We start from the raw sequence: 11,902 nt of genomic DNA, 5'->3' as shown, positions 1-11,902 counted from the left end.
CAACAATATCTTTCCGAAAAACAATATGTTGTTTGTAATTTGTCAATGCAGGGTTGGTAGAGTGACCCATACTTTTCAGTGGAGATGGATTCGACCCTTACGTACGACAAAGCTCCCTATGAGTAAGGGTGTCGATTTGGTACCGAAACCGTATAAACCGCATCGTACTGTACCGTTTCCAAATTCGGTACGGTTTGTACCGAAACCGAATTTGGTAATTCGCTATGATACAGTTTCAGTATACGGTATCATACTGCCGGTATATACAGTATACAGTATACCGTATACCCTTTTTTTAATTTTTTTTTTCCTTTTACGGCATTTTATACCGTATACCGATTAACTATAACTTAATGTTCAAGTAACTTTAAACCCTAAACAGCTAAACTGGGTAACTTTAAAAAAAAAAAAAAAAAAAAAAAAAAAAAAACTTAAACTTTAAACCTAAACAGAGAACAGCGAGTCTCGCATGAATCCTGATGCAGTGATGCCTCTCGTTCTTCCTTCTTCCAAGTTCCATCCGGCTGGGGAAGGCAGGTAAGGTAAGCTGCAAGCAAGCCTGCAACTGCATCGCCTCTTGAGGCTCTCATTCTTCGTTCTTCCGTCTGAGCAAGTCTGCAACTGCTCTGTTCGTCGAACGCCGGTGGAAGGCCCGTCAGGTGTCAGGTGTTCAACTCCCGGTTAACTTTTCTTCTTCGATTAATCGGTTCAACTCACAAGGTACTTTCTACCACCACAGCTTCATATTCGATATGGATTCCTGAAATATACAAATTGAGATATACAAATCATTCTATTTGGTAGCAAATGTTGGAAGAGGTGTGTGGAACTTTGATTTTAGATGGACTGATTTTGATTTTCTTTGAATTGTTTTAGGTTTTGAGCTGAAGCAAAGAACCTGTGAATCCTTCAAAGCATTTCTCCCAATCTTTACCTAGGTAAGATTTGTAAATTGCTCCCTCTCCTAAATTAGGAATTTGAGTTCACTAATTAAAACCATTAGTTGTCTGATTCTCTGCATAATTTGGATTTATCATTGCACTTGACATTCTTGTCTGCTAAATTATTTGATTAAGGACAAAAGTGAATAAAAAACGTGCTTTCACATGGGATTACGGAAAAGGTAGTGAACCCAGTTCTATTTATAAATTCCTGCCTAAAATTCTCTCTCTCTCAGTTTTGTTTGACATAGAGCTAGAGCTCCACTGTTAACTTATCAGACAGCGATATTTTCGACAAGGTTAAACGCCCTCTAAGAGACCTATGAGATCATCACTAAAAAGAGGGGACTAGCTGCAATTGAATAGATTTATTCTTGACGTCAAAACTAGTTTGGTTTTCATATATATATGATTTTTTTTTAATGCTGGAGCTGATTACCAGATTTATAATAATTTTTTCTCGTTCAGATAATTGATTCCTGCTAAACTAGTCATTGAATATGCTACAGAACCCTGGTAGCTTTGGATTCTCAGGTTTTGGGAACTCTATGTTCTCTTACATGAACCAGCCACAACACACAACCTGTATTTCCTAGGGCCAAAGAAGAACCCAGAGATGAGATGCTTCTTGAGTCAATGCAATGCTGAGAGGGGTGAAAAAAGAAAAATTAGTCAGTTTATCTTACTATAAGACCCTGATTTGTTTGATTATTTAATTTTGTTCACTGTGTATTCCAGTGGGGGAACTTGAATGTTTTAAATTTTTATAGAGATACAGAGAAAGACTCATTTGTTCATTTGTTTTCAAGAAGATGGAAAGGGTAGATGGTTTTTTCACACTGCAAACACCAAGAGGAAGTTCAAAACAGAATAACTAAGCACTCCTTCATGATTTTGATATTCCACCACACAGAAAAATAAATCACCTCAAACTCAACTTTGTGGGATTTTGCATTTGTTAAGAGATTCAAGACTGATCCTTGTCCAGATAACTGCAATCTGAAATCCTTGAAACCAAATATTCAGTCCAACAAAAGCTAAAGGTTGTCATTGAATTTTTCTTATTTGAAGGCCATAGTTTGCCATTGATTTCTTATTTGCCTCCAATGCCAGTAACATTTCTCTTGTCAAATCATTCATTGGAAGGCTTGTCGTTGAATTTTTCTTCCCAACTACGTAGGCTACATTCACTGATTCACATTTTCAAACAGAAAATACTAAAGTTAATCAACAGAAAATTAATAGATGACTCTTAGTCTTATGCCAAATTCATACTGATTTTCATACCATAACAAAACCGAACCGTATACCGAACCGGGCCGTTTTTTCATAACGATTTATTACCGTTTTCATACCATACCGTTTTAAAAAATACTGTTTTTATACCATAACCTTACTGTCTCCAAACTCTTTATTTGTTGTTCAATTCAACTTGATGATTAGAGCAAGGAGGCTTTATTTATAGCCTTAGATAAGAAAACATAAGGACCCAAAGTTGGAAAACCAATTAGACCTCTAATTGGGTGACCAATTGTAACTCTTAACTACTAACTGACTAAGACTTTTAACTCGCTCAAGAGACATTCATAACTAACTTTAGAGCACTCCAATCCAAATTCTAAGATTAGATATGGAGTCCTAATAAAAAGGAGAATCATAGTGGACTCAAGTTAGGATCCCAACATAACTAGGAATTTTACCTAGACTAGTACTCTGCAATAATTTTCAAAATACTAAACTAAATAATAAAACAAAAATAGATCTAGGGTATAGACATCGTACTAGACTCAATGGGACCTAGACCTAAGACACCCAAATGCCAAAATGCCCTTGGTTCGAATTAGGGGTCCTAGGATTTAGGGAATCAACCCTAGGCCCTGGGGAATCCCTGGAAATAGTTTACATCAAACATTGGCAGTGCAAGGTTTTCCTCATATGCTAATGATCCTTAACCCACCCCTTATTGGTTTTAGTTGAAGCTGCCAAAACCAATACTTCTCTGACAATGTAGAATGTCCTCAGATGCCTTCTTCATTTCTGTTGTCTACATAATTAGGTACTTGTCAACCTTCAAACTTCAAGTTGGATAATCTTGAAGAGAAAGACTGATGTTGACATTGTACAGGGAACATTCAGATCTTGTGGAGAAGACATGTAACCTAAATTCTAGGATTCTGAGACCTGAGATAAATCCCTAAATTTGGGTCACTCCAAGATCCTTTCTTGTAAACTAGCAATTAGTGACCAACAATTCTAGTTGAGGATTATGTGGGTTGATTGGAAATCCTAGGGTTTTAATCAAATGGGGTTGTTTTGAGAAACTTTGGTCATAACCAATTAGGAATGGAACAATTCGGGAGATTAGGTTTTCTAATCAACTAAGACGGGATAGGTTTGGGAGGGATTGAGTATGGGAAAATTAGGAAAAGATTAAGGTTTTAACAAACCTAAAGTGGGATGGTTTTGGTGTACAAATTTCAAGAAATTTAGCTTAACAAAGATGTGGATGGATAAGGGTTCAACAAACTAAACCCAAGAGGGGGTGGGAGGGTTGTAGGATCTTGTGGCAAGGGGGGAAGGGTTCTTGGAGCTTGCGGCAGGGTCTTGGTAGGGGTTGGAGCTTTCCTGACTCAATCTTGGTGAATCTTTTTGGGATTTCTTTATCTTCCTTCTTTCTTGTCTCTTTCTTTTCTTTCTTTCTTCTTCCTTGGCTGCCGCAAGATCAAGAAAGGGGGAGGGGTTGCTGGAATATCGGGAGGAGGGTGGGGGAGGGCTGCAAGTGGGGAAGAACGAGAGGGACGGGTGAGGGCTTGCTGCTGCAAGGGAAAAAGGAGTAGGGTTTGCAATGGGGTAGGGAAGGGGTTGGGGTTGTACTTACTGGTTTAGGAGAGCTATTGGCTTAAGAGTGAGTGATGGAAACCCCATTTTAGGGTTAGGGTTCCAAAGATGTTATCCCTAAAATTTGTCCGGATTCTTCCTGCAAATAAGTCAAAAATATTATGGGATGTTTATGGGTTTCTAAGAAAGTTGTGGGACCTCTTAGGATTGATATGGGTTGTTCTGTTCTAGATGGGAGTTGTAGGAAAGGACAAGGAGATAAATTTGGGATCCTATGGGTTGATAGGGAAATGTTAGGGTTTTAACAAAGTGTCTATTTGCTGGTTTGAGATTCCCAAAATTACCATAGAGCTGAGAAGAAAAGGTTTGGATTAAACTTGGTGGGTTCTTGGATGGATCTTGGGCAATATTTTGAATCTTTTTCTTTTTTCTTTTCTTTCTTATTTCTGTCTTGTTTCAGATCTGCCGCAAGCCCGCAAGTCAGAAAGGGGGTGGGAGGGGTGCGATAGAGAGAAGGGAGGGAATGGGGGAGCTGCAGGGTAGGGGAGAGGTGGGGGAGGGGATGGGAAGTGTTGGAGGGGGTAGGGGATGGGTTTTAGGGGCTTTCAGAGGCTGTGAAGGGTGTGACAGCAAGGGGGAGGGGTTGTCTGGGTTGCACAGACAAGGGGAGAGGGAGGGAGGGTTATGCAATAGGTTTTGGAGGTTAGGGAGGGGGCTGGGGTTGCTGTTATTGAATGGGAAGGGTTGGGAAGGTGCTATTACTTGTGACTTGTGAGCAGAATTAGGAGTAAGACTGCTGGAATTTGGTGGAATTGCAGGACTGAATTGAAGATAAGAGAACTCTTGATAATTGCAAGGGTCTCCCTCGAAAGGAGTTAAGGACCCTGCCACTACTTCTTGGCTGCAATTCTTCATTAATTTTATTAATCCAGATTTCAGATTACAATGGAAAGAGTAGGCTACTTATAGCCTACACTAAAAGACTTTGATCTACTTGGAAATCCTTTATAATTTAGGATCTCCCTCACATTTAATTTCAGCCACACAATTAAAAGATTTTAGCTTAAACTAAACAACAGATAGAATCTTCTTGAAAATATCTTCCCTAAGACACTAAGCTTAAACATAAAGGAAAGGAACTCTTCTTGAAATAGAAGACTTATAAGAGTGCTACTTTAAAGGACTCAAGAACTCAAGTCACAAATCCAAATAAGACTTTTAAACTAACAAGACTTTGAAAATTAAGAAATAAAATTCTGAAATTTAATTCCTGAAATTGACCAAAGTACCCCTCTTGGAGGGTTCAGCCAGGCCTAGGTGCGACACTTTGGAGTGGCCTTGGGCCCACTCTAGGGTTCTGGCCAGGGGTGAACCCTTGTTCACTCTAGTGATTGAAGAAGGCTTCGCAGGCTTGAAGGCAATGCTGGAAGTTGCAGAAAACTGACTGAAACTCTCGACCTAGGTTGTGGGCTAGCTTCCTGCGACTCCAAGTCATTCAAATTTTATTAATCATTAACTGAATTGTTTACAAGGAGGTGGGGCTTTAAATAGCTTTATGCTTGGAGGAAAAGACTTGGACTCAATTAAGGGAACTAAATGGATTCAACTAAGCAATCCTCTTTAGATTAGGATCCCTTTTACAACTTAATAAATAAGTAACCATTAAAAAGGAATCTTTGGGAAAATAGCAACTTGCAAAATTAATAACTAATTATCCAAAAGGAATTTTACTTTAAAATTGATTTCAATTGAGTCTCCATCTCTAACTAGGGCTCTCAATATTAAACGAATTAAAAAAACAAGAGCAGATGTGGACTCAATAAAATATTAGAAAATTACTGGAACCTTTTGGTGTTCAAAAGGGGTAGGAAGAAGACCAAAGTACCCCTTGTTGGGTTTGGCCAGTCCACTTGGTGAGCTAATGGGCTTGGTTCTTGGGCCCAATTTGTCGGTTTGAGAAGGGGGGTAGGCCTGCAAAGACCGGCACCTATTTTCTACAATTATTGTCATCGATGTTGGATGGATCCGATGACAGCATCTGAAATCCATTAATTGAAAACAATCTGCGATTAGTGCTACGAAGAAAAAGAAACCTTTTTGTTAGTTCCCTATAGCTTCTTAACGTGGATCTTACTTGTTTTCTTTTTTTCTCTCACTAAAAGTGAGAGAGTTAACATGGTTCAAAATCTCGGTCTCAAGCCTAATCTCGTCCACCTAGAAAACTGAGATCAAGTTAATAAAAACCTGGCCAACTCGAGGGCCCATCTCGGTCGGTTTAAGGGTGCATGTTAGGCTGAAACTTGGTATTTAGCCCATTTTAGGCCTTCTTCTAAACACACTGGTGGCCTTAGAGTTGTGACAAAACAAGCGCATATATGAGTTCCAATTTGACCATGACTTTGAAACTGAAATGCTGAAATAATGAATTTGCAAATTTATAGATGAAATACACAACCATTAATCCATAATGAAAACATAAAGGTTTAACTTGATAACATACGTCAAACATATTCAATTGTTCACAATTCCACATTAATCATTTGGACATTACAACATTTTGAGAGTACAAGCAATCATGACTGTGCTAGTGAAATGAAATAAATGACTAACTAAGCAGCTCCTCCTTGTCTGCCTCTTGCTCTACTAGCACCAACACCACCTCCACTAGCTTCACTAAGGTATCACTCAACTTGCTCCCAAATTCTATTTGGAGTGTGGTGCATGAAGGCTTCCGAAGTCAATGGGTTGCTATAAAACCTCTTGTATTTGTCTATATTCCTCAGATGTATGACATAATCTGAGAATTAAAGGAACAACAACCGGGGGTAACCTTCAATGCTACGTGGCTGAATGTCGAGGTCTGGTGGCTGCCGACAGGTGAATATGGGTTCCTAAAGAAGTCAGTTAACAACCCACCTTCACTCCCATAATTAAACTCTCCAAGACTAGAGTCCTGAGGAATATGATGTCCTCCATATGAAGAGTAGCCATTATAATCAGAACTAGTGCTGTGATATTGTATGCACCCTTGGAGGACTACCAAGGCTGATGGTGACTACCAGTATCACCGGTGTCAATGCTGATACTCCCCATGGTAGGTAAGGAAGAGTTGGAATCAAGAGAGCCAACAAAGAGTTGAGTCAAGTCAGTACTTTCTTCCTCTACTCATTAAGTTTTTGCATTTATAGAGGATCTTGAACAAAGATCGTGGTCTACTTGAGATCTCAGCGGAGATTTTGAAATTTCAAAATCACCAACTTAAGTTGATTCCAGCCTTAGTTTGTATAAATTTTGTAAAACACCGCGGCGGTTTTGGATTTTTTAAAGTTTCCTGTATTTTGTAATTGAGTACTGTATGTATTGGTCCATACTAATGTTTTACTTACATGGGGATACTACTCATTAAGGAGATAAGATCTGCCTGCAATTGAATTAGAATATATAGTCTCCAAAATGAAGGTACCTTACAATAGTAGCATAATGTTTAGGCTGTTTTAGCCTCCCTAATAGGCTCCAAGCAAGCAAAACCAACCGAGGAACAAAGTACCTAATTTTTTTTTGGGGATTCAGTATGCTATATGTAAAAGCTGGCTCATATTCTTAAGTTATTGAATATTCCTTAACAAAAATTTAGTGTGTTTATCTTTCATATTGCATTCTTTAATCATTATGTAGCTTCTCCTATTGTGAAAGTGCTCTACAACTGGGAGTGAGGGCTTTCGGTATTAACTCTCATCTAAGCTACCTGCCTTGAACAAGTCTTTCTACTTTCTTCTGCTCCTCTCTTTTGTATGATCTTTTGATGATCAATACAGTGGCTGATCCTTGAGTAATTCTGTTCTTTGCCTTAGAGATGGTCCTAAAATCTCAGCAGATTTTCAATTCATCTGCCACATCACAAAATTTATTCTTTGATTTTCATTTGCATGGCCTTCTTTGTTGTTACTTGATAGCAATTCAAAGTTGTTGTTTGTTAGCTTGAAAAGTGATTTGAGGCAAGGCAATTATTGCTTGATATGTTTAATTCAAACAGAGTTGTTGGAAATGTTCTATAATTGATGTATGGTACTTGGGTCTTGGAATTTGGAATGGGATGTGGCTTTCATTATGCATTTTTCTTTTATATAACAGTAGCTTTGCGCTTTAGATATCCAGGCATTTAGATAATTAGCCCTTAATTTGTTTACATTGCCATATTTTTGGTCCTGTAAATGTTTAAAATGATTATTTTTGTTCCAAATATTTTGTCTTCTATAAAAATGTTTAACCAGAATTTTACAATCATATTCAAGTTTTAAGCGATCTTAAACATGCTGCACCAAATACCATCTTTTTCTATTCCCATTTTAACTAATTCAACGGTTCAACCTACATAGCTGGGGACTCTTTTTATTTGACAATGACAGGTTCATGGTTCTGTTTTTTTCCCTCTCTTTATTTCAGTAACCAACAATTACCTATCCTTGCTATAGCACGGATAAAAATGAACTCGAGGACTGTTTTCTGAAAAAGCTTAAATAGTGGGGCTTTGGGGTTTTAAGCTTTAGAACTCACAAACTTTCCCTCTCATAGAAAAATAAAAGAAATCAAGAAATTGGGATTTTTCTTGGGTTTTTCTTGGAAACTCTCCCAATAGGAAATATCAGGTTTAGTAAGTTGTTATTAATATGATGCCTTACCTCAAAGGCTAAACTTGTAATAAATTAAACATGCTAATGAATTATTGTGGCTTCCTTTTATATATTTGTTATTTAGATGTTGTATATCGTATTTGTTGCGTAATGTATTGCATATTGATGTAATGCCCGTGTTTTTGCTCCTGGATTTTTTAAACAGGAACAATATTAACTATGTTTTAAACGCTCATTGTATTTTGTTGTGTCCCTGTTATGCTGAATTTTCTTAAGTATTATTGAAGCCCTGGGTCATTTAGTGCCCATAGGTATTTGTACCCTCCTTTCTTGATCGCCTCTTTATCCCATATCTTACATTGCTTCATTTATTTAGGACTCAGTGCTGCCAAGGCCTCTTTAAGCAACCCCATGCCAGCTTAGTAGGGCTTTTTCTTTGTGAGATGTCGACATCTCATTCCTGCAAGAGATGTAAGAAGAGAACCATCATCCGTGATGACATTACAGGCTGCTGTATCTGTACATCGTGCGGCGTCGAGCAAGAATTTGATAACTTCCAACACAGTTTTGGCGGCATTAGTGGCCCCCAGGGCACCTATGTTCGCGTTGGTTCCTCTGCCTCTGGCTATGATTTGAGTTATAAAGAGAGGAAGCTCTATGGAGCACAGAAAGATATCGAAGCAATTTCATTAAATCTAGGCCTCCATTCTGCTACCTCTGCTGAGGTGAAACAAATGATAGAGAGAATCACTGAAGGAGAATTTGGTTGTGGTACTTGGTTCCCTATCCTGGTTGGTGCTTGTTCTTATATTGTCTTGAGAAAGAACAAGCGGTCCCTCTCAATTGCCAAAGTCGCGTCAGTTATTGAATGTGATATTTATGAGCTTGGTTGCATGGTTTCTCGTGTTCTTGATTTCCTTGACTTGAAATTGCCTGAATTTGATATTGTGGCCCATTTGGAACAGGGGATTCAAAATTGCTCTAGTTTCACTGGGATATGCAATGACAGGATGGATAAAATGATTAAGCAAGGTAGGTTTATATTGCAGTGCGCGATAAATTGGTTTCTGACTACAGGACGGAGGCCACATCCTGTAATTGCAGCCATTTTGGCCTTTGTGGCTGAAATAAATCAAGTTCAAGCTAGGATTGAAGATATAGCACAGGAATTACATGCGGCGGTGCCTACGAGCAAACGACGACATAAGGAGCTCTTAGAAACACTTGTTAAAGTGGCACAAGCCTTGCCTTGGGGAAAGAACATTACAGTTAAGAACATTATCCAAAATGTGCCTTTCGTGATTCAATACATAGAGTTGAAATCAAAGTCCAAGTATGCCATTGGGCATGAGAATATAGGACTTGCTGGGTTTGAAGTTAAAGATGTTGTCAACCAGTGCTTGCAGGGTGAAGATGAATATTCTACTTATGATTGCAATACAGGAAAGGATTCACAGTATTTTGATGTTGGGAAGAGGAATGGAATCCCAAATATGTGTTCTGATGAGATTGAGATGCTAAAACTGTCACAAGAATGTTTGGCTAAGATTTATTTGAAATTCAAGAATGAGTATGAGTGTCATAAGCCTACAGATGAGAGTGGAGAGCGTCATAGAATAAAAAAGAGAAGGGTAAATGAGGATTTTGTGCTTGATGATTGGTGGACTGGAGAGTCAGATTTGTGCAAAAAGCTTTCAGTTGAGCAAATTTTGGAGAAGAATGTGGGGTTTAATGCTTTGCCTCCGTCTTTTATTGCAAGTAGGTTGTCATGTAAAAGGAGGCGAGAAAAGATTATTGCTGCTAAACAACGAATCAATAAAATTATGCAACCTTGTGATGTTGTTTCAGGAAGAATGAAAGACTGTTGCCTTCCAGAACACTTGCAAGCTGAGAAGCAACAGCAGCAAGGAGTGCCAAGTGATCTCACTGATTGGGAGGATTGCATCATTGAATTACTCCTACTTCATATGGTGAATGAGGAGGAAATAGAACAGGGTCACTACAACACCTTGTTGGATTTGCACGTTTTCAATTCAGGGTGCAGCAGCTAGGTTTTGTTTATGGATGTGATACTTCAACTTTTGTATCTTTCTTCAAGGTCTGTATCATGTTTACCCCTGCTTCCTTTTGGGTTTCATGGTTCTTATTTTTTTTCAGGGTGCTTGATATGGCATTCTGGTATTGGTATAGATGTATGGTATTTTCACCAAAAAAAGAAAAAAGGGTAAAGATGTGTATAGTATGGTGTTTGGAATTTTTCTAAACTCTATAATTTGCAATGTAAATGTGAATTATATTCTTCTGGGGAAAGTAAAACAAACTTATTCCTCTTTTTTCAGCTCTATTTACGGAAAATGAATGATGGTCATGAATCATGATGTCATAGATTAGCTAAGTAGCCTTAGAATGGTGCATGGTAGTGTATTGTATGGTTAGGGAAAGCCTTCAATGATTGGTCTTGTTGTTTCTTCTCAGCTTGAAGAGTAGTAGATTTTGTTGACTGAATTAGTTGGATTCCAAAGTCAGGCTTCTGATTTTTGACCTGATGTAACTCTGATACATGTTTCGAAGTAGAAATACTCACTTTATTCTGCTTTCTGTAGGTCCTTTTTATTGCAAAAACTGATCATGGTGGACTAGCCTTTGAAGTTTGAATGTTATTTCACTGCTGCTGTATGATTGGCTAACAACCTGGTCATTTGAGTCCGGGAACCCTTGCTTGGTTCAGGGAGGCACCCAAAAAGGATTGAGCTTAAAAAGGTATGGAATGCTGAACTAAGCGGCCTATGATAGTTGGTCATCTTTTTATTATGTGCCACTAACAATAAAGATTTAACAGTCGTCAATTGTCGTTCTGAGGTCAAACACAAGCCTATCTGAAATCTTCAATCATCATCACCTTCATCCGTAGAAAACCACACATAGGAACTATCGCCGACATAATATTCAAAGAGAGATCTATTAGAAGAAAAAGCCCAATTATTGGCGATTTTTTTCTGCCACTAATTGTGCCAAAAATCGCCACAAAATCACCACCAAATGTGGCAAAGCCATTTAATGGTGGTGGTTTTCAACACCACACATCTAACATGTAATTAGTTAAAATCACTGCTAATAACAAGAATGTATGGTGACATTTCAAAAACCGCTACTAATCGCATTTGTATAGCTCAAGCCCGCCACTAATTAGGTAAAGATATCGTGACACTAAGGTAAAAACCGCCAATAATTAGGCTTTTTATTCCTGGAATACGGTTACATGGACACAAAAAATCCAAAAAAAGTTAAAATATTCTGAAAACAATATTGAGGAAAAATAAATACAAAATATATTAATCAAGTCATACTAAAAAATGTCACCCAAAAAAAAAAAATTAATACAAATTAATGAAACCTTTTATACAAAGAATATTTTGGGTTGAAGCTACTCCTACAGTGGTGTGGATGCCAAAAAACCTGTGATAGTGTAGGCTACTTGCTGTTACATTAGCT

The 11,902-nt window shown here is 38.1% G+C and overlaps 1 pseudogene across 1 annotated transcript; it reads left to right on the top strand.

Annotated features, from left to right (window-relative positions):
• Nucleotides 1–477: 477 nt before the first annotated feature.
• Nucleotides 478–11,439, top strand: LOC149002177 (plant-specific TFIIB-related protein PTF2 pseudogene; annotated as a pseudogene). The gene is made up of 4 exons (XR_016170380.1): nucleotides 478–720; nucleotides 877–938; nucleotides 8,787–10,508; nucleotides 11,014–11,439. The product of XR_016170380.1 is annotated as a plant-specific TFIIB-related protein PTF2 pseudogene (transcript).
• The last annotated feature ends 463 nt before the right edge of the window (nucleotides 11,440–11,902 follow it).

The sequence above is a fragment of the Hakea prostrata genome, chromosome 10, assembly GCF_041222555.1.
Source record: "Hakea prostrata isolate BN-2017 chromosome 10, UWA_Hpros_2, whole genome shotgun sequence".
NCBI classification, from domain to species: Eukaryota; Viridiplantae; Streptophyta; class Magnoliopsida; order Proteales; family Proteaceae; genus Hakea; species Hakea prostrata.
The sequence above is the reverse complement of the archived record's forward strand: the minus strand, read 5'-3'. Positions and strand labels throughout refer to the sequence as shown.